Raw genomic sequence first — 25,128 nt, forward strand, 5'->3', positions numbered from 1 at the left:
TTTGTTGTGATTCATTGCGTATTCTTGTACAATTTAAGGCATTTTGATTGCGTCGCCTTCCGCGAATTACTTGTGCGGGCGATTACGACGCATATTTTCTGGGAAAAGCACTACTAAATTGCTGAGTAAACACTAAATGGTCAGGTAGTCCCGTTAAGGTAGAAACGGACTATAGAAACGGCTTGTTTATATACTTTGTCGCTGTCCGTTTACATTGAATCTAAATGATATGTAATTAAGTTGTATAATTGAGTAACGAAACATGTTTTGACACCAATTGCGGAGTCATTACAGATTTGTCGGTGTGGTCGCATTGACCGGTGGCGGGGTGTATTGGTAGCGCATATAATTAAGTACCACCGTCTATTTTTGCTGCCAAATTAATATTGTTTCTGGCTTTAAAACAAGAGAGAAGTTTTTTTTAATGCCCTTGTAGGCAGACGAGCATACGGGCCACCTGATGGTGAGTGGTTACCGTCGCCCATGTACTTCAGCAATACCAGGGGCAGAGCCAAGCCGCTGTCTACAGCTTAATACTCTCCACGAGCCTCGTTTGAAGAAGGACATGTCATAGCGCTCGGGAAACACCGTGGAGGGGAGCTCATTCCAAAGCCGGATGGTACGTGGCAAAAAAGATCTCCGGAAACGCACTGTGGATGACCACAGGTAGTATTGATGAACTATACTCTGGTGGCGGGGAAGTGCGACGGTAAAAGCAAGATGATGGTATCATCTCGAACAATTTCTAAGGGCACTCCCCATGGAACATGCGGTACAAAATACAGACGGAACCGAAGTCCCTCCGCAGACCCAGAGGTTCCAACTGCTCAGATGTCGGTTGATCTGATCAACAAATGCCAATTCAATGCCACGTAAATTATAACTTACATTACTTTATTTGCGAAGGAGGAAACAGATCTGACTCTTTAACTTGCAGCTTATGACCGTGAAGATGTTTATGATGTTCGCTTACGCTTTTAATTACACAATCTTAATTACGTATATTCCGTGCGTAATTATAATTATATTTTTTATTAAAATTACAAATGTTCTTTGGTTTACGTACCACAACTGCATCTGACTACGTAACTACGAACTTAAAACTTTATTTTCATTTCACACAAGAAAATACGGTTTCTTTTTTGCCAACGACCCATTTGACAGAGACAGTCCGTACTGAGTAAGTTCAATGAACTCGTACAATGACAGATCGATTCGATCAGCTGTGCACGTACCGTTGCACGAACAAACAAATATTTTTTCATTGAAAAACATTAATAAACAAATCCGTTTTAAAATAAAATTTTATGAATCGCTATACGTAATTGGAATGATATATGCGATCGTTCAGAAAACTTTCTTCAATTTTCGGAAGACGAATGAATAAGTGTATCTAATTTGTTTAATGTGACCATATGTCCCGATTTGGGCGGGACACTCCCGCTGTCGAGCATTTTGTCCCGCTGTTCCAGGTGAGACCGACATAGTTCCGCTTTTGTAAACAGACCAAAAATTTAACAGACGATAAATATATTTTTCAATTCAACATAGAGCTAGAACTGTTTAAATGGGCTAATTTAACAAAAAAGGTACAGACTATTACAGAGTACTGACTATTTTGTGTTTAGTGCTTTGATTCTTTTGCGTTATTCTATCTTCTATAAGAAAATACTTGTAAAACACTAAATACTTTTTATCATTATATAATTCCGCACATGTCCCGTATAAGTATGTTTATCAGTCCCTGATACCCATAACACAGGGAATCCTAAATTAGCACCGGATGAATGTGCGTAATTTGTTCCCATTCATTATTATTATTATTCATTGATTCTAAATTCATACTATAGTCCTGATTTGAAACATTGGAATATCGACCTAAATAATAAATCGAATGAAGGTCGTAATGCTATGAACACGTTTCGATCGGTAATTAGCACTTTGGATAGAGTGGTCACGGCGTGGGCTGTATCTACGCTATTTGCTTCAGGTCCTTATTAGTAGAAACAAGATAAAATGTGGTAGAACATTCGTCAGGTAGAATGTGTTCATATCTGCCGCAAAACATTCGTCATCTGTAGGGTTGGACAATGCTCAATATTCTTTGAAGTACTAGTTTAAGCCTTATTTCAATGTTCATAGATATAATATTATTGTAGCAAAAATATATGTCAGGTACCAAAGCTTGCAATATTTTAAGAGACTTCAAGAGTGTGTGTTCTTATGAATGTTCATCTTTGTTGACATAAACCACTGAGTATATCGCCAGATCTTCTCAGTTGGTCGCGTTTCCGATCCGGTGGTAGATTCAGCTAAGCATTGCCCTTGTTAAGACCAGTGTTAGCAGACTCTCTCAAGTTGAGCCCATGAGCTTAACTACTAACCCGAGCGTAGCTGGAATGGCCCCTTAGACAGCCAGCCTGTCACCTTCCTCGTCGAACCCGTCGCTTGCGACGAAGGGCTCGACGAGCGAACTAACCCATAGACACAGCCCACTGAGTTTCTCGCCGGATCTTCTCAGTGGGTCGCGTTTCCGATCCGGTGGTAGATTCTGCGAAGTACTACTCTTTCTAGGGTCAGTGTTAGCAACTCTCCGGTTGAGCCCCGCGAGCTCACCTACAAACGTTAGGGTGAATCTGAAATAGCCTCTCAAGGCTATCAGCATAGGTAGGGAAAAAATAAAAAATAAAAAAAATGCAGCCAGCGAATAAGTATAAAAAAAAGTGTAACTTTCTTAAAATGTAAAAAGTGTAACTTTCTTAAAATGTAAAAAGGGAAAGTGTTGAAAATGTAAAAAGGGAAAGTTTTGATCAGAAGTCATGTGTTTCTTTTTCTAAGTCTCCAGCCCACCTAATCGTTAATGATAATCGACACTCATGGAAATCGACAATGTCAGGGGCACAACAAAACATCTGCCTAATGAATTCTTCTCAAAATTGTTATAGATATGTTAACAATATTGAAAACCAATGCACTTTACCAATATTCATTGTTGTTTGGTAGCGCACGCTTTAAAAAGGCGTCACACGAGAACCTTTTGCGCAAATATCAATCTTAGATTTTACGGTACAAGAGCCAAGCATATTGAAGAGTTTGTATTTGAAAGGCAATGTTAAGTTTGTGAGTCGTGGGCGTAACGCCGAGGTTGTGGAATCTATGATGTCATCAAGTGATTCGAGGCGCCGCTAAGATCTATGTCTTCACGGCCCATTGATGCCCATTTGTGACTTGTAGGTGTATAGCAATTATGTATTTCTCATATGTGATATTGGTTTTAAATTGGTTAAACAACGCAACTATTATGAATTATTAAATTGTAATAAACGTGAATTTAATAATATATCATACAACATTTTTTACTGGTGGTAGGACCTATTGTGAGTCCGCGCGGGTAGGTACCACCACCCCGCCTATTTCTGCCGTGAAGCAGTAATGCGTTTCGGTTTGAAGGGTGGGGCAGCCGTTGTAACTTGAGACCTTAGAACTTAATCTCGAGGTGGGTGGCGCATTTACGTTGTCGATGTCTATGGGCTCCAGTAACCACTTAACACCAGGTGGGCTTTGAGCTCATCCACCCATCTAAGCAATAAAAAAAAAACAACATTGTAAAGTGTAAATTTACATGTTTAATTTAGGCGGTCTTTCTGTCTATCACAGACTAAGTCAATGTATGTAGAGAACGCTGTAGGTACACTTGGCAGACCGCTGAGTTTCTTGCCGGATCTTCTCAGTGGGTCGCGTTTCCGATCCGGTGGTAGATTCTGCGAAGCTCCGCTCTTGCTAGGGCCAGTGTTAGCAACACTTCCAGTTTGAGCCCCGTAAGCTCACCTACACGTCAAGGAGAAGCTGAGATAGCCTCTCAAGGCTGTCAGCATAGGTAGGAAAAAAAAGTACACTTAAAAACGCAACATTAAATTTTATCAATTTTTATTCCGGATTCAGGGTTGCTAAGCCTAAGCTATTTTGTTTAAAAATAGAAAATTTCTTAGATTCTTGTCTAGCTTACCCTGTTCATAAATAAAAAATCGAATCTTTGTAATAATCGGTTTTTATCTGACTGAAGTAAGTCTAAATAGATGTTTTTTTTTAAATCTATCTTCACTTTTAAGTTGTACACTGGAATGCTCCAAAGCCTTTGCCTGTGGACTTTTAAATAATGACGTCAGCGTCCGTTTGAGCAGCGGATGAGGTTTGCCGGTCGATTTTATCTGTAGCTCGATTCATTACCGAGATTAAAACGAACAGATTTTTTGTTAAACTTTGCTATACATACTTTTACAAAATCTTTATCCACAACTTATCAATTTAAAACGTGAAAATAATTTTGTGGGAGCCTTTTATATATAGTCGTTTCTTCATGATTGGCGACCAGCACTGCAGTGTCAGGACGTACGAATGCTGGTCGAGGGTCATGTGATTTTTGACTACACTAGATCTAGGACTAAAACTGTACTATATCTAAGATGTAAACGAATCGGAAGATCGCGCTTCCGATCCGGTGGTAGATTCTGCGAAGCACGACTCTTGCTAGGGTTCGTGTTAGCAACGTCATCAGGTTTGAGCCCCGTTAGCTCACCTACTACTAATTTGGCTAATTTAGAATAGCCCTTTGAGGTTACTAGAATAGGTAGGGAAAAAAAGTCGATAACGTGTCTCAGGATAGTTGTCTCAACGTGTCATAAGATATTATCATTTCAGTATTGAGGATCTTGTAACGTTTTAAAATTGAGAGTGTGAATGTGGTCCTGCCCAGCTGCCTTCCGATTCTCAGTTCGAACCCTTCATATCTGTATGATGTTTATATAGAACAGACAAGGCTGTATGGGCTTAAATCCCCTTGCCTTTCCTAATAAGGAAAAATTGTACCAAAAAAAAATCTCTATGACGTCACGACCAGGTTAAAGATTATTAGATCAAACATTTTTGATACGTTTATTACATAAAAGATAATACGGTAACAAAATGATTTTGTTTACAAAAAACACTTAACCTCCGACTGTTTCTTCAAATCGTACCATAAAAATTTACCTTTGTAATTAAACAAGCATGCAATAAAACCATTCTCGTCAACAAATCATTACATTAAAACAGTTAATTAATTATTTAAATCACAACACCGCGCTCAATGTCGATCTGTCGATTATTATTAACTGTCTGAAACATCCGAGGATAATAATTATCGATCCATATAAGAATTGATTTTATCGTCGAGTTCTTGCATAAATTTTCTGGAAGCTGCAATGAGATGTTAATATTTCATGGCCATCGTTCTCGTAGAACCCGTCGCTTGCGACGAAGGTCTCGACGAGTAAATTAAACCACAGACACAGCCCACTGAGTTTTTCGGCGGATCTTCTCAGTGTGTCGCGTTTCCGATCCGGTGGTAGATTCTGCGAAGCACGGCTCTTACTAGGGTTCGTGTTAGCAACGTCGTCAGGTTTGAGCCCCGTGAGCTTACTTACTTGCCAAGCTGAAATAGCCTCTCAAGGCTATCAGCATAGGTAGGAAAAATAAAAATAAAAAAAAAATTCATTGAAAGTCGATAATGTCGTATTTATAAGCCGCTATATCCGACGTTGTCATATTGATTTCGTCATGAAAACAAAAGTAAATAAATTGCTATCGCGAAATCCTGTAAGTTTTGCTCGTTCATAAAACAAGAACTTACATTCTCTAACTTATATTTTTCATAGGATTATAATAATAAATAGTTTATTTTAGCATTTAAATATCCTTTTTTATAGCCTATTGAAGTGTTCAGCGTTTATAATTGTTAAAAGGGCGTTAAATTACTAATTAATAAACTGAATATACCCGAATGAAATCGATTGGTGGAGAAAAATAAAGTTTTATTATTATGTGTACTGTATGTTCGCTTTTGATATCCATCAGGACGTATATATTTTATACCTCCTAATTTTTTCGTTATGAACCATTGTCCCTATCTATTCGCTGGTAAGCTAGTAAAAAAACGGCGCTTAGTTAAAAAAAATCTTAACATTCTGCACTCTTTCTCTATATTCTGTATAAGTATGGGAAATTTCATACTCCTCCGTCCGCGCAATTTTCGTAAAAAGGGATACAAAGTTTTTGCTTCACATATTAATATAAAGATTTATCACCAATTTTAAACCAGAACAATTGCTTGGCTGCGGTACGTCCAAGATACATGTACTTCTTGTGCGCATCTCTAACATTACATACACGAAATTCAATATCCTCATGAAATGTCTGCAGATTTAGAATCGCGAAACACGATTTGCGGTTCCTTTTGTACTGTATTCGACTACAATAATTACGAATATGGTAAGCACAGGCCTTTGTATTTTATATCTAAGTTGATAAGGACTATAATCGTTCAGCAAATACTCGCCGACGGCAATCTAGATGGTCGAGTGTGAAATATGAGTTGGATTTCGCAAGGTACAATTTAGTTTTTATAATAACCACCGTTCTCAGACATTGTTGTGATGTTCTCTTAATTTAGTCGGTACTGAAAGAAATGTTTTTTGTTCGTATTGAAATCGGAGGGGATTGATTGAAATAATAACAGAGCGTGGGAGAGTAACTATCCTTACTTGTTTTTCTTATATTGAACAATTTATAGTTTTCGCAATGAAAATAATTATAACGTTTGTAATTCGCGTTTATTATTTTCATATCGTGATACTCTGAAAGTTACATCTATGCTAATATATAAATCTACAGTGGTTTTTACGGATGTTCCGTTATAACTACTGAACCATGCATCCGATTGACTTGAAACTTGGTATCCATGTAGAAAATACATGTAATTAATGGATAGGTTAATATTTATGTGACTGTTGGACTCCCTAACAATAATGACAATAAATAATAATGTTAATTTTAGATGACCAACGAAGCGGGCGAGTACGGCTACTGTTTATATATTGAGACTATCTACATGACCTTTGATCACAAGACAGATGACTACAAACCCTTTGTTATGACAATTTAGCAACCTAAAGGCAAGACATCGTAAAACCTATATTTAACAGAACCATATTTAATCATCTCAGAGATGCACGTTCATTGTCGTGAGCTTCTTATTCTGACGTTAACATTTGTTAGAGACCGAGAAAACCGACTCTTAAACCAGTGATCTTAGAGTCAATTTCGATATTTCACAAATCGAGACATAAGACCGTGTGGTTCTTATGCTGAACTGGTTTCTATAAAAGGCATCGGCGCTTCGTCGGATTAGCAAATGTCTGGACTATTCAGAGCGCTATTCATTTGTTCGATCCCGACTCTTCTAATCTTAGCTGTGTCACATTTACTTTCTACTATTCCATAATGCATTTAGAATTGTTACAGTCTTATTTAGTCTGGTTGGGTACGATGGGAAGATATGTTTAGAGAATTACGATATAACTATTTCATTATTATAATTATTTTAGTTTTATTTCTAAGATGGGTGGACGAGCTCACAGCCCACCTGGTGTTCAGTGGTTACTGGAGCCCAATGACATCTATGACCGCCACCCACCTTGAGATATAAGTTCTATAGTTACAACGGCTGCCCCGCCCTTCAAGCCGAAACGCATTACTGCTTCACGGCAGAAATAGGCAGGGTGGTGGTACCTACCCGTACGGACTCACAAGAGGCCCTACCACCAGTAATTAAAAAATTATAATTTTGTGGGTTTGATTTTTAGTACACGATGTTATTCCTTCACCGTGGAAGTCAATCGTGAACATTTGTTAAGTGCGTATTTCATTAGAAAAATTGGTACCCGCCTGCGGGATTCGAACACCGGTGCATCGCGACACACGAAAGCACCGGACGTCTTATCCTTTAGGCCACGACGACTTCACAATTTAATTTGGTCGTGTATATTAATCTGACTTTTGCCTAAAACACAAATTTTAAGTTAACATTATTGATTTATTCGCGTTTACTCAAACGGATAATCCTGCGATCGAAGTTATTCTTGTCGGGCGGATTCATTGATGAAATCATCGACATTATCATTCCAACAGCCGCACTACGAGATAAAAGGAAAGGCACTCTTCATGCAACCGCTGAAGGGGTTTGGACTTTATTTTCGTCCAACATTGAACTTCGAGTAAGCTCTTCAATGAAGAAATTTTGTATGAGTGTTTTTCGAGTATCTCTGATTGAATCAAATCTGAACGGCCAACACTGTAAATACACTGAAATCCCAAAATAAACTCAGAGTGGAAGCATAACAAGCTATTTGCAAATGTCGCTTTTTATATTATTTTAGATAATCATTTTTAGATTAATTATAAAATTGTCTCTAACATATGGACATTGCAACAAATCGTCTTATGCCCTTATGGTCCAGAAACTTCGACTGACAAGAGATGCGAGGTAAGACGCTAAAAGACGTCAAAAACATTAGTAATAGGACAATATAAAGACAATTTAAATTCACGGCCCGGTTAGCCAATAGTGGACGGGAACTTTCAGAAACCTTCTTCTTATCAGCCCACAGACGTCCTCTGCTGGACATAGGCCTCCCCCAAGCCTCGCAACAAAGACCGGTCCTGCACTGCCTACTTAAAAAAAACTAAAACTAAAACTTGAAACCTACTCCAGAACCTACTAAAGCACAGAATCCTATAAATAATCAGTAACAACACAGTTATAGATCATACGTACTGTCCATATAGTCCAATATCATAATATGTAGTTGCAAACCTAGCAAACCACGACATATCCATTACCATCCACCGGATAAGGAGAATGAAGTAATAGATATTTAAAAAAAAAAACCAACAAATAAAGACATTAAATCTGAAAGTTGAAAATAGTTTACGAAGTTTTTAAGAGAATGGACATATAACTAATGTGACCATACGTCCCGATTTGGGCGGGACAGTCCCGCTTTCGGGCATTCTGTCCCGCTGTGCCCAGTGAGGCCGACATAGTTCCGCTTTTGCAAACAGTAGGCTTAGTGCGAGTTTCAAAAATCGAATCGAATGACTCGCATCGAGTGTACGCTCTTCACGGTGAAACGTGCGGAGCTCTGAGTGCGAGTTACTCGATTTGCAGGACGTTTATTCATCTTTAGAAGCAATAATTTTTTCTTTTATATTGGTAGCACGCAATTTTTTTTTTAAGGCGTTTAATTGAAATGCCAAGCTTTCTAACGATATTTATAATTAGTCGGGTAATGGGTAATGTACCTGTGCTTAGTGCGAGTTTTTTTAATTACTCAGTCGATGTTAATGTTATGTTTAATTTGTGTGAGTTTGTATCAGTGCCACCTAGTGGTAAGCTTATGAATCTCATTTTGTGGGAGAGAGAAGGTTTGTTTATGTTGCTGTCTCATGTATCGAATAGCTTTACCGAAGTGAGCCTCTCGATTATTGTATGTGCGAGTGCGAGTTACAAATTAATGGATTTTGAGAGTATTTCTTCACTTTCAAGCAAGTTAAGTAGTCACTAAATATTTTGCCGTGAAACCAATACAATATCAAGATTTTTTCTTTCATTTTTAATAATAATGTTGTTTTTTAAGGTTTTATCTATTCTAATGGTTTATACACATATATTTTTTCGGTTAGAAAATTTTATAGACGTCTAGCTAGTTGTAAATACATATTAATTCTTTGCTTTTTCATTTAATTCTTATTAAATCATTGCTTTTTTTTAAAGAGTTGTTTGATGAGAGAGAGAGAGCGAGATAGAGTTGTTTTTTTTTTATTGCTTAGATGGATGGACGAACTCACAGCCCACCTGATGTTAAGTGGTTACTGGAGCCCATAGACATCTACAACGTAAATGCGCCACCCACCTCGAGATATAAGTTCTAAGGTCTCAGTATAGTTACAACGGCTATCCCACCCTTCGAACCGAAACGCATTATTGCTTCGCGGCGGAAATAGGCGGGGTGGTGGTACCTACCCGTGTGGACTCCCAAGAGGTCCTACCACCAGTGAAAGAGTATTCTTTATTGTACACAAAATTAATAAATATTGTGAAATATTTTTTCTTGGTCTTATCGCTAAGAGTGATCTCTTCCAGACAACCATTAGATGGGCAAGAATAATTTCGAAATGAATTGCACACTGTGTATCTATCTATTATCGAAATATATACACACACGCACATACACACGCGCACACACACACACACACACACACACGCGCGCGCAATATACATATTTACAGGTACATACGTACAGATTTATATTTATAAATTATATAGAAATTTGAACAATGTAATAATAATTTTGCTTCTTTACACATTTATAAATAAGGATGGATGCTCGTAATAATTTTAGTATATTTGGGCCACCTAATGAAGATCATCAACACTATTACCGTAAATACAATCATTTTATAAACGTTCAACGGGTAAAAGATTAAACCTATGTAAAACATAATTTTTTTAATTAAAAAAAGCTGAAATAATTACCTATTCCAAGATTAATTATGTTAAGTATGTCTAAATATGTAATTACAATTAAATAAATTCTATAATAAACTTCTAATTCTAATACTTCTATTAAAGTTACTAAAAAAATATGTTTATGCTGGGCAGTTTTCGTGCATTTTAAAGGTTACGCCATTACGGCAAAGTTTTTTTACGAAATTGCACCCTTAGAATGGAAGTGGTATAACTAAAAAATTTAAGATTAGTTTTATATTTCAAAACACTTATGTATTATTATTAAGAACCTACATTTTAAGTAGGTAATACGTGCAGCAAAAATGTTGGACTCCTTTTTACGAAAATTGCGCGGACGGAGAAGTACGAAATTTCCCACACTCATAGAGAATATAGAGAAGTAGTGCAGATTGCTAAATTTTTTTTTTAATTGTGCATAAACAATAAAAAAATAAACTAAATGAATAAAAAAACCTTACACACATTACCATGTATTTGACACACACACACACATGCATTTATACTTTTTTTGTTTATTGATTTATCAATCTGTGGTCAAATTGAGAATAGATTAATATTTTTTGTCTTTAATATTATTTTTCTATAATGTAGCCTTGGCGACATAGAGCAATGATTATTATAGAAATGATGATAATAGAAAGGTGACAATAGAACTATATTAATGTTCAAACTTAAAATTTAAATAAATTATGGTCAAATTTCGACCACTGGACTACCATTAGTAGATAATAATAAAATCATTTATTGCCTTTCACACAGATTTAGATTATTACAGGCAGCCTACAAGGAAACAACAAAAAAACAAAGCACTATTATATCATTTCTGGCAAGCAGCTCAACATTTGCACTTGTATATTATTAATAGGAATTTTATTAAGAATATTGACAATTTATGAGGAATTTGACAAATACGGATTAGTTATAGATATATGTAGTTACATATTGTAAATTAAATTAGTTTTATAAGTACAATAAAAATAATTTAAATGATAAAATGATAAAGCCATACCTTTTTCCAATGTGACGATTAGAGGGTATCCTATTATTCTTTTCTATATTATTCTATCAGCTTATAAAATTAAACAGTCTCTTTTAGTCTAGAAAAGGACAAAGTACTCTTTCTGTCTTTTTCAAATAAAATGGCATGCCTTAAAGTGTTTAAACCGAAAAACTAAAAAAATACAATTATTGTATTACAATATTGAAGTTTACCAGAAACTAAGAATTTTGGGTTGAGCCACTTTAATTCTAAAGGTACAAAATAGTATTGAACACGTGACATTACCCGAATAATTTTGAAAGTAGTTGGTTCCCATTAAAATGCTGTTAAAATGCGTTGTATTTCATTTAGACGGTCTAATGCCAAAACATCACGTGCTACCAATATACGAGAAATAATATTATTGCTGCTCTCGGTGAATAAACGCCCTGCGAAGCGAGTAGCATATCTCAACTCACACTCACAATTCTTCATTTTTCACCGTATAGAACGTAAACTCGATTTGATTTTGATTTATTCATTTACAATTGAACAACTAGGAAAAAAAGGTGAAAAGACATTTTGGAGGGAACGCGAGGAGCTAAATTGTGTGAATTGTTTTATTTTGTCTATTTAATGTTTTTTAGTTAATGCGTATTTAATATTTCTTCGTGTATAAGTGTAATTTTGAGACCGTCATGGCTTAAAGGTTAAGGCGTCCGGTGTATTCGTATCTTGCAATGCACCGGTGTTCTAATCCCGCCGGCGGGTATCAATTTTTCTAATGAAATATGTACTTATCAAATGTTTACGATAGACTTTCACTGTAAAGGAATAGCATCATGTAATAAAAATCAAACCCGCAAAATTAATTTTTGTAATTACTGGTGGTAGGACGTCTTGTGAGTCCGCACGGGTAGGTATCACCACCCTGCCTATTTTTGCCGTGAAGCAGTAATGCGTTTCGGTTTGAAGGGTGGGACAACCGTTGTAACTATACTGAGACCTTAGAACTAATATCTCAAGGTGGGAGGCGGCATTTGCGTTGTAGATGTCTATGGGCTCCGGTAACCACTTAAGATTAGGTGGGCCGGGAGCTCGTCCACCCATCTGTGCAATAACAAAGTAACGTGGGTTTATTAACTGTTTAGTATCTGTGAAAGTGCGAAAATTTAAAAAAATTAAACAAACCGCTGGACGTAGCTTCTCGAAGTCTTCGAAAAGGTCCACTGAAAAAAATCTCAGTATATAATCAGCATTTTGCAGAGATTATATTTTATCCCATATTATCTGATCTCATTTCATTTCATTCCATGCCAATTGATTAATGCTTCAAATTAATCAAATCCATTTCACTCCATATTATCATTTTTCATAAAAAAAAATTAGGTTCTATGGCATGATATTTTTGCCTCTCTAGTTAGAAAAATAAAACTACTAAAGAAATACTCGATCGAAACGTTAAAATCCACTAATTTGTAACACGCACTCGCACAAATGTCATTCGTAGTACTCATTTCGGTAAAATTACTCGGTTACGAGATCACAACGTTAATATGAACTCGCACTCACAAAATAACACCGAGTACGTTTGCCGCTAGGGGCGCTGTTCCAATTGCATACAAATTTGAGCAAACTGGCTCGCTAGTGAGAACGTTACAAAACTCGCACTAAGCACACAGACCAAACGATAAATTTATTTTTCAATTCAACACAGAGCTTGAAGTGTTTAAATTGGCTAATTTAACAAAAAAGGTACTGACTATTACAGAGTACTAACTATTTTGTGTTCAGTGCTTTGATTATTTTGTGTTGAAAATACTTGTAAAACACTAAATACTTTTTTTATTATATAATTCCGCAGATGTCCCGCTTTGACAAGAAAAATTCATGGTCACATTACATATAACCCAAACTAGGTATTTACTACTTGGAAAACAATTGCTCGATTGCAATCTTGATTACATCGAAGCCTTAGGTTAAAGATACGACTGTGAACTTTCATTGTTAGTTTGAAGTATTGTCCGATTGTTAAAAGTATTGAAAAATAGCTAAAGGAAACATTCACACGGGATTAAGTTGAAAAAATCTTATGATGAGATACTGAATTCTTATTGCTCTAGAAGGCGGACAAATAGACCGTCTGCTTGAATGGTTGTCGTTTCTGACATGATTAATATTTTAGACTTGAAATATGAGTTCTCAATATTTTTTATTGCCCTTGTAGGCAGACGAGCATACGGCTCACCTGATGGTGAGTGGTTACCGTCGCCCATGCACTTCAGCAATGCCAGGGGCAGAGCCAAGCCGCAGCCTACCAGCGGTAATAATTTTATGGTACAACGCCTGTGCTATCCGTCAAACCCCTAAACAATCCAGATAATTACTTCTCCATTATCAAGTGCTCTTCGAACGAGCCTTAGCTGACATAACATGGATCAGACGCTCTTTGCCTGGTTTTCTAAATCGTACATATACACCTCAATAAAAAAAATCAAACATTAAAAACGAGATGAGATCACGCGATACCAGCTGTTGACATCACTGCTGACCTAACACGACGCGTGCGCAATGAAAAATATTATTCAAACTTTTTGAATCACAATTGAAGAACGAAGCAAAAAATCGTAAAAAAAAACAAAAATTACGAAAAATTAGAGCAAGTTTTTTTTTCTACTAATAAGACTGAAATCCGGCGGATATCAAATGTCTAATGACAAATTATTCTGATTGCCTTGATAGTTTAAAAGCAACCTTGGACTGCTGTACTGTAGGTTCATAGTTGGTGGCACAGTTGAAATCAGCTATTCGAGGTTATTCAAGTATAATTTTTTTTTTTATTGCTTAGATTGGTGGACGAGCTCACAGCCCACCTGGTGTTAAGTGGTTACTGGAGCCTATAGACATCCACAACGTAAATGCGCCACCCACCTTGAGATATAAGTTCTAAAATCTCAGTATAGTTACAACGGCTGCCCCACCCTTCAAACCGAAACGCATTACTGCTTCACGGCAAAAGCTTAACTCGATAAAATACGATCAAGGTTATCGTTATTCCAACAAACTACTTCTTCAATGAAGACCGTGTCTCCACGATCTAGTTGTGTAGCACTTTTTTGCTTATCAGTCTGCCAGTAGCGTTTTTCATTTATTAACCTTATAGACAGACGAGCATATGTCCACATGATGATGAGGGGTTACCGTTGCTCATGGACGTCAGCAATGCCAGAGGCAGTTTTTTTTTTTTTCTTACCTAACCTGAGAGCCTTGAGAGGCTATTTCAGCGTAACCTTTACTAGTAGGTGAGCTCACGGGGCTCAAACCTGACGACGTTGCTAACACGAACCCTAGTAAGAGCAGTGCTTCGCAGAATCTACCACCGGATCGGAAACGCGACCCACTGAGAAGATCCGGAGAGAAACTCGGTGGGCTGTGTCTGAGGGTTAATTTACTCGTCGAGCCCTTCGTCGCAAGCGACGGGTTCGACGAGAACGATGACTGGGGGCAGAGCCAACTCGCTGCCTACCGTTAAGTACTCTCCACAAGCCTCGTTTGATTAGGGACATAAATTTATGGGCCTTACCAGAGTTGTGACCTCTGAGACCGGACGTCTACGACTATTCTGCCGAACTATTCTGGCTTCAACGTGACTAAGGACTCACTCAGCTCAGTTTGAAATAATCTTCCAACATCTGCCCTAGCAAGAGCATTGCCTTGCTGAATCTACTACCGAATCTGAAGCGCGACCCACTGAGAAGATCCGGCGAGAAACTTTAATCGTGTCAAATATTGTTAAAAATTGTACTATTGACTTATAAAATATCTGTATGTATGAGATGTCGGATTTACTCGGATCAAAAAATGCGACAGTGTTCGAATCCCGCAGGCAGATACCAATTCTGCTAAAGAAATACTTTTTTTTTATTGCCCTTAAGGCAGACGAGTAGACGACCCACCTGATGGTGAGTGGTTACCGTCGCCCATGGAATTCAGCAATGCCAGGGGCAGAGCCAGGTCGCTGCCTACCGTTTAATACTCTCCACAAGCCTCGTTTGAAGAAGGACATGTCATAGCGCTCGGAATACACCGTGGAGAGGAGCTCATTCCATAGCCGGATGGTACGTGGCAAAAAAGATCTCTGGAAACGCACTGTGGATGAACGCAGTGGCTCCAGGTAGCATGGATGAATTCTACTCCGGTCGCGGGCGGTGCGATGGTAAAAACGAGATGATGGCATCATCTCGAACAATTCCTCAGAGCACTCCCCATGGAACGTACGGTACAAAATACACAGGGAACCGAAGTCCCTCCGCAGACCCAGAGGTTCCTTGAGTCCCAGAGGTACTTGACAACTGAACTCCTTCACACATCCATGCAATAGAGAAGAAAGACAGAAAAGATTTAATAAGCTCGAACTAAAGCATTCCAAAACAAAAGTCCAATTTTGAGGTACATAATTTATTATTATTGATCAACATATTTAGTCACTGACATCATCGGGTCAAAGACCGTTTAAAAATCAGAGTTTATGAATTCCTAAATCAATTGAAATGTTGAAAATCTCTATTGTTAACTATAGCAATAAGGAAGTGATTTAACGGTAAATTTCTAAGTTTAAATTCAAACCCGTCTACCAAGAAAATAACGGTTGTCATATTTTGAAAATCGATTATTATATTCTTTCTTTGCTTGCTGAAAAAAAATTTTTTTTTTTTTAAATCGTAGACAAAGTAATTCTGGTCTGCTGGAAGAGATTTCTTAAAGAAATAAGCAGTGCCTTTGTACATTATTTTCTTATTACTCTGTACTATGTCTTCTTTTCTGTGTGTACATAAATAAATAAATAAATAAAATAAATTAATAATTCTGCTTCTAAGAGAAATTTCAATACTAGATGTAGGTTATTTTAGAGTACAGCATCGATATTATGATTTATATTATATAAGAAAATAATTTATTTACATTTATTGACAACTGAATTACTTAATTTGCAAATTTTTGGAATAACATTTTAATCCACAATTTAGTTGTGAACAAAACTTATTTACACTCACATTGACATTATAGACAGCAAATGTCTTTTTTTGTTATGGACATCTAAATTTCATTTTCATCGATTTTCGGGAGTTGTATATTGTTGAACTTTTTTTTGTAATGAAACTATTTGTGTACATTTCATTTTTATTTATGTTCTGAATATATTTAGATCGGTTTTTTGCCTTTATGGCTGTCTGTTACTAGAAAATACGGTATAAAGCAAATAAAGTTTCTTCTACGATCTAAGGTAACGTAAGACAAAGTAAATGGTTAAATAAATTACGTCATAATTCACTATTCATTCATTTGCTTCAGTAAATCGCATTTAATAAGACATAGATATAATACTTGCATCCATTAGCCGACACGTACATATTGGATATTCATTACTATTCCATATTAGGTCCGGTAACGGTGTTATATCGTAATCCCATGTTACTTGCCACAGTTTATGCTGACATGGTGCATTTATTCTATAATTTATAAAACCTATTATATTTCTCGCCGGATATTCTCAGTGGATCGCGATTCCGATCCGGCGGTAGATTCTGCGAAGCACTGCGTAACTTGAATAGCCCCTTAGGCTATCACCGAATAAGTAAGGGAAAAATATATTGAAAACCGTTATTTTTTTGTTATTGTCCAATCTGTATGTATCCTGTAAAAGTTTCTCAAAACCGAATTGATTTCGTTTTTATTTCTACAGATTTAACAAATAAAACTCGGTATTTTAGATGCACTAGATGAGTTACCAGGTCTTACGTTCACGACTCGATTTTTTTTTGTTTAACCACCGTAAGATCTCACGAAACCAGACCGTTATTTAGACTGCATGACTGCATCCCTGTCAACTTGTCCGTAAAAAAAACTGGTTAATGTGCCCACTATGTTTTTATGCGCAATTCCTAAACTAGAGACTGGCAAAGCAGACTAACTTAACATTAAGATACATCAATGCACTGCGCATTGAAGTTTTTGGGTTTCAAAATGCTACCAACAAACGTTATTGTCTTTTATTCGAGTGATATATTTATGTGATGATGTGTTAGCACGAGTTCTAGATAAGCTTCTGCAACTACACAACTCCACCACATTAGACCACGACGTGAACAATCATCGTCATCAACCTACAGACTTTTAGACAAAGGCCTAACCAAAGATCACCACAATGACCGATCTTGCGGTGTCTGTATCCAATAGATTCAATTGCCAAGGTTCTTCTGCTAACCTCTTCATTGCCGATAGGAAAACTCCTAGCATAGATCACTCACGTGAATATTCCACTCAATCCGAGCAGCGAGGTAAAAATCTCAATCGTATAGCGGCAAAACAGACAGGATAATGCTACCGTATGTTCTCATATTGCCACTAATTATATTAAGAATGCATCTAGATTCTAGAACATAAGATTCTATGGCTTTACATTGAAATAAAGTTTTGTATATGACAATTTCACTAAAAAGCCCTTTGCTTTCTACTTCGGCGAACGCATTCATGATTAGTAGCGCGTGACGAAAGATCTACTTGTCCTTAACAAGACGTGTATTACGATATGTCTGTGGAAATTCGAAGACGTTTGTCTACTCTACGGATTCCGTAGTACAAATAAGGATTTAAAAGGTTGTCCACATTCATGAACTAAACATTCAGCCCCTTATGAAACGCGATATTGTACATCTAGTTGGGCCTCTTAACATTAGCCCGTTTTGAATTGTGTTACCTTGTTTCCTCCTATTAAGCGCATCTATGTAACCATTTAAATGATTGTAGTTCAAAATTCGAGAAACTTCTATAATCTGTATAAGTTTTTTTTTAAAGTGGATTCTAATCGAGCTTATACCTTCCCCGTCGACAGGTACTCGTTGTGATCACAAATACATTTACGGATCATAACCCATGCAAAGGCACTATTCATACTCCAAAACTGTACTAAATTGAATTAATTTACGCCCGATCATCGAACATTCTAGTCGAAAATATAAGTTGATATGTGGAAGCAAAGCTGTGCATCGACGCAGCATGGCAGACAGGAAACAAACAGGTGAACCCGCACGGCACTAGGCAGCGGACCGGAAAAAAACACTTGAACGACCCAATACAGGTTTAAAGGCTTCGTCAAACAGAATGCGTACTTAGCGCGCCTCAGAAAATACTGGATAATACCCGAAAAATTGATAGAATTAGTTAGAAAATACCCATGCATATACAATGCCACATATGAATTACTCGACATCTTAATAATTTTAAATTTTCACACTGCTGTCGAAAGGCACTATGATTTGGGGAATGTTAAGTTCCGTCAAGGAGCGTTAGGCTCATCTAGTCAATTTGTGTGACATGAAAAGAGCGCGACGTTAAAACGCAGCGCTAAGCACGCGTTCTGTTTGACGAAGCCTTAAAGTTCACTGACAAATGCCATCTGTTTCATTGGCTGAGTTTTCACAGGTGATTTTTGGAAGCCCATTTATTGTACCATACGAAGGGCAGGAACGAATTAAAAAATAACAATGTTAGTTCGACGAATTGACAATTAAACTATTGCAGAAGAGAATTTTGTAATAGACAAGTAACACACAGTTAATTCGATAATATCAGATAAGATCTCGGAGCTAAATGAATGAATGAAAATGAATTCGATAATATCAGATAAAATCTCGGAGCTAAATGAATGAATGAAAATGAATTTGATAATATCAGATAAGAGCTCGGAGCTAAATGAATGAATGAAAATGAATTCGATAATATCAGATAAGAGCTCGGAGCTAAATGAATGAATGAAAATGAATTCGATAATATCAGATAAGATCTCGGAGCTAAATGAATGAATGAAAATGATTTTGATGATATCCGATAAGAGCTCGGAGCTAAATGAATGAATGAAAATGAATTCGATAATATCAGATAAGAGCTCGGATGTTATGCACTATATAGAGAAATGGAGTTATCTATACAAGCATTTACGTATTGCTATAACAAAAACCTCGGATAAACTGCGAATAGTAATAGTATACACGATTAACAATATGTACGATTTTAATTAAATGATGTTTGATCAGATAAATCAAAATGTAATATATCCAGACTTTAATTAGTTGTATGAACGTATTGGCGCGCTAGAGCATAATGAAATTACAATTATGACATACAAACAAATGTTACAAAACAAATTAATCAAATGCAAACAAAAGGAAATCCTGGTTTTAATGCTCATATATGTGTACGACTTCCCAAACATTATGTTTTACATCAAATTATGAAGAGATAAAGCAACAATTAATTTATACTCCTCCGTCCGTATATTCTTCAAGGAATTTCCGAAAAACGAATACATTTACAACAATGGGAACGTCACGGCGCGCAGTTCTGTAAAATGGTCGGTTGTTAGACCAGCCATCCGTGCATGAGCTCACACACGCCACTGAAAGTGTGCAAGAAGTTTTGCATGATCTTTTAATACAGCAATTGCGTCGAAAATCCCGAGAACCGATCGAAGATTCGTTAAAGAATCACAATTTAAAACCAAAATATATAAATCGATGGCATTTGAGTGACGTCCGGAATAGATTTAATTGGATAAAAATTCGTGCGGCGTCTTAGAATCATGACCTATTTTATTGGTGAATGCAATATACTAGAGATGAAACGGATATCCGGTAACTATCCGGTATTCGGCCTATCCGGCCATGTTTTCACTATCCAGCCGGATACCGGATAGCAAATCAGTATCCGGCCGGATTCCGGATAGTAAAATTTAAGAAAATTTCATGGTTATACAAAAGGCAAATAATATCACAATAGGCTATGGACAACTTTTTATAATCGCACGTCAAGTGATTGTTTTATCAATTAATTTTTTTTAATATTCAAAATTAACCAGTGGCAAATTGTGGTGAATGAATACCAAATCGTCGTCGTACCGAGTCGTCGCGATCTCCGCTTACGTGTGACAACACCCGAACGCGCACGAATATTTCCGAAAGTTGATTTGAGAATTTGATTTGATTTGATTTGGAGAAAAAAGGGCCGAATATTCGGTAGCCGAATATCCGGCGCTCCGGCCTCACAGCTTGCCGAATATTCGGTATCCGGTATCCGGCCAAACCACTATCCGTTTCATCTCTACAATATACCGTCTTGTAAGCCTTGCAACTGAATACAATGGTAAGTAGTTAGACGTAGTCGTCCCAGAACCGAATTGCAACTAAAGCTGATTGTAAGATACGGATATCGAAGATTTTTACTTCTTGACTGTCTTCGATATCATCGTAAACACCACGGAATAGATAAATAAGATTGGAATGGTAATGTAGGCGGGGCAAGCGTGCCACAGTTATGATTCTACAATCATAACTCGACCGATTCTTTCATTCACCGCGTTTAGTGCGCTTCGGACTACTTGGGCGAACAGACCTTATTTATCTATTCCGTGGTAAACACCATGAAACGTGAAAGGCGAAATATTATGTACACCAACCAATTATTTGCGGCGATCCCTTCAGAGATTGCGTCACAGAGATCGAAAGGCTGATAACAAAACAATAGGCAGTCCAGACGCTTAAAGTTCAAGTCTTGAAATAGCCGGAATAATGTCATGACGTGCAATTCGTGTGGTAGGTACCTATCTTCGCTGCGCTCCTTAATAGATGTTTGGTCTAAGCGGCATTACTGTTATTCCCTTGTTTTAAGGTGATTTTTGTGTGTGTGTGTGTGTGTGTGATAAGTGTTGTACATAATAAAATATTAGAATAAGAAGTGATAGAATGTAAAAATAGATAGATTTAGTAAATTTTGTGTTAGAATTAATATAAAAATAAGTTTAATTTTCGCATGCCTAAACAGGCGAAATGTATGAAACTATGTCCTATATCCACAATATCTTGTAAACTATATTTCTGGCGAATAAAGATTTTCTTCTTCTTCTTCTTCTTCTACTGGTTTTCTAAATTGATTTATTTACGCGAAACTACTTTCTGAACGATAATCTAACGTGGTTGACTAATAATAGAAAGCCGGTAGCTTAATTGCAAAACGTAATGTCACTAATGAGTAACATAATTTTATATGTTTTTTAATAAAGATTGTATTCGCAATAGTTGAACGTAAAATTACATTGTCTTGCTTTTAATTAAGTGTAACGATGAACATTTAAGGCAATCAACAAAATTTATTTATAATTATACAAAGTTCACTTTGAGTAACGTCATTGTTTTTTATACATTTTTTTTAGCACGATCTTGGAAGCACTTTTGCTCATCACAAACTGGTGGTAGGACCTCTTGTAAGTCCGCACGGGTAGGTACCACCGCCCCGCCTATTTCTGCCGTGAAGCAGTAATGCGTTTCGGTTTGAAGGGTGGGGCAGCCGTTGTGACTATACTGAGACCTTAGAACTATATCTCAAGGTGTGTGGCGCATTTACGTCGTAGATGTCTATGGGCTCCAGTAACCACTTAACACCAGGTGGGCTGTGAGCTCGTCCACACATGTCAGCAATAAAAAATAAAAAAAACTGCGCTTTCCCATCCAATAGATGGTATAGTGCAAATTTATCATAAAAAATTTTATGGTCAATATAAAGACCAAACTAGGCAAAACTAGCAAGAAACCTGCAGTACTTCTTATAAAATCTTCCAGATAATAATGAGGAATTATTGATAATAACGAAAATTTTTGTAAATTTACCAACCACGGATAGGAATACCAGTCTTTTTTTTTTTATTGCTTAGACGGGTGGACGAGCTCTTGAGTGTTCTTTTTTGTAATCACGAAATTAATTGGGATAATTTCGAAATTATTACATGCTAAAAAGAGATATTTTGTACCTCACAATTCCCTAAATTATGACAGATTAGATGATAAAAATAAAACATTGTGATGATAATTTTAAATAAAAAACGTGTATACTCTCTTTAGAAATTACAAGTCAATTAAATGAATTCTCTGATAATAATACAAGACGAAGATAGTTTCTCTTAATTAGTTCGATAGCTGGCCGTCAGCTAGTGGAGAATCAGAACGATTCATCTGAGAAATCGACCATAATTACGTTAGATTGTGAACAAATTGCATGGAAATTACATTGCATATTGCACGAGAATCGGAAATATTGTGGGATAGAAAATAGGTTCATTATATCAAATTTATGTTCTTAAATTGATTCACAAAGTACAGTCCAGGGCACTCCTTCAATCTCAACATAGATCGGTTGGTTGTTCATTTTATAAAATCGTGACGAGTAAAGCACCACTTCGATAAAGCGGCACGACACGAGAGTCCTCTCATCGTGGCCGCCGAAAACTACATAGCCAATCCTGCGGACCAAATGATAAACAGTCAACGTCGCCCAAAACACGCCATTTCGGATCCTCCCGATCCACTAACGGTGCTTTTAGGTACCCCAGGCACCGGTCATCGTTCTCGTCGAACCTGTCGCTTGCGACGAAAAGCTCGGCGAGCGAATTAACCCATAGACACAGCCCACTGAGCTTCTCGCCAGATCTTCTCAGTGGGTCGCGTTTCCGATCCGGTGGCAGATTCTGCGAAGCACGGCTCTTGCAAGGATTCGTGTTAGCAACATCATCAGGTTTGAGCCCCGTGAGCTCACCTACAAGCCCGGTGACGCTGATATGATATGATAGTAGGAAAAAAAAAGTAAAGCAGAACAAAAGCCCCTTTGACCTAAAATAGCCACTCCATATCTTTATGAATATAAAAACATAATATGGAGTATCAAAATCGTATTTCGGTACAGTACAACCATATCAGCACTAGTACACCTTTATAGGTTTCAAATTTGAATGATATTAGGGAATTAAAATTACGAACAAAAAAATTCAAGTATCGTTTAGCCGTAGTCGGACTAATTTTGGCAGGATTTAAAGTAAAAGATTCTCGGTGAGGATCTCAGAATTTGTGTGTACCAATTTTTTTTACAACTATTCATACATCTGCTCTGTCAGTTTAATTACGACCAGAGGAACGTTTTGAGTTAAAATTTCACCCACGCTTATTTATTATAGCTGTTCTCGTACTTATTCATATTTATTCCTTACATTATGCTGCAAGTTTCGATTAATGACGTAACCCAAACATGTACAAGGCTTGTATTGGACATGTAAGGTTACCGATGTAAATAAAATTGGCTGTGACGTCATCAAGGCTTCGTTACACGATCGTGTGCGGATCATTAGAGGTATTTACATAAGATTTTTGCAACGTTTTCTAGTGGTTATTGTCAATTAGTGGGCGCTTCTAGAAAGTATTCTCTGTGTTTGGACTACAATGGGTTTAACTCGAAATAATTACACCCTATAACTTTATAATATACTAGCCGACTCGCCCGATTCGCTGGGCATTTAAAATTAACATTATTATTTATTGTCATTATCATTAGGGAGTCCAACACTCATATAAATATTAGCCTATCCATTAATTATATGTATTTTCTACATAAATACCGAGTTTCAAGTCAATCGCATGCATGGTTCAGTAGTTATAACGGAACGTCCGTGTCCGTAAAAACCACTCTAGATTTATATATTAGTATAGATAATCTATAACTAATCTATACTTCTATACTAATATTATAAAGAGGAAAGATTTGTTTGTTTGTTTGTTTCGAATAGGCTCCGAAACTACTGGACCGATTTGAAAAATTATTTTTCCATTAGAAGCCGACACTGTCCCTGATGAACATAGGCTACTTTTTTTAATTTTTTTTTTTTGTTTCATGTGTGTATTAATGTTTCCGAAGCGAAGCGAGGGTGCTATATAACTATATAATCTATAACTATACCCCCTAATAGTAAACTCAAAATATTAACCGTATAGATGAGTCGTACATGTTTATTGAGGATCTAAAGGGAAATTTTAGTAGACATTTACGTAATTCTTTCGGATTCCTAACCTTAAATATTCTTCTATTACAGATCCCCTAGATTATTCTGAATGGATATTTATACCAAAAGCAATTGATTGCTTTAAGTCACTGTTACATATTTATCCACGTATTTACGTTACGAGGCATGGTTTAAAAAAATATTAAATTATGACGCCTAGACTGGGAGATACCAGAATGCCGAAATAAGTACTATACGGTAAAATAGATGTCCGCAGAAATCGGAGCAGGGCCAAACTCAAACGGTTAGATGGCGTAGAGCCGGACTTCAAGGAATTGGTTTCCAAAACTGAAAGGAGAAAGCCCGATAGATAATAAAGGAGCCAGACCTATTGGACCAGTCAACCCTGGGCTGTAAGGACTAAGATAATGATGATAATATAAGAAACTTCAACTTTTTAAGTCTTAATAAACATATATCATATACACATTTTGTTATTGCCCTCGTAGGCAGACGAGCTTACGGCCCACCTGATACCATGCTTTTTTTTACAATAAAATCATTTTTTCTTACACAATTTTTAATTCAAATTTATTAAAATTGGTTTTCTATTTTTTAGTTGGATTTCTATACAAGCGTATTTTGTTAGTTTTTTTAAACTATTATTTATTTTTCATTTTTTAGTTGAATTTCAATTTTTTTAATATATTTTTTAAATATTGAATTGTCATCGGTCCTTAATAAGTATACCAGATTTCGAGTCAATCCCAACTTTTTGAATGGGGTCAAAATCATGTTCAAAGATTCCGTTACAAACATACATACGTCTGAAGCTAATAAAAGCGTATTAACGTATTAATAAAATTACAA

General features: G+C 36.6%; 1 protein-coding gene across 50 annotated transcripts in view; it reads right to left on the minus strand.

Annotated features, from left to right (window-relative positions):
- The window catches only part of shot (dystonin-like protein short stop), a 249,701-nt gene that overhangs the window by 149,716 nt on the left and 74,857 nt on the right, over positions 1 to 25,128 (minus strand). The window lies entirely within an intron of this gene.

This window comes from Bombyx mandarina, chromosome 20 (assembly GCF_030267445.1).
Source record: "Bombyx mandarina strain Sakado chromosome 20, ASM3026744v2".
Lineage (NCBI taxonomy): Eukaryota > Metazoa > Arthropoda > Insecta > Lepidoptera > Bombycidae > Bombyx > Bombyx mandarina.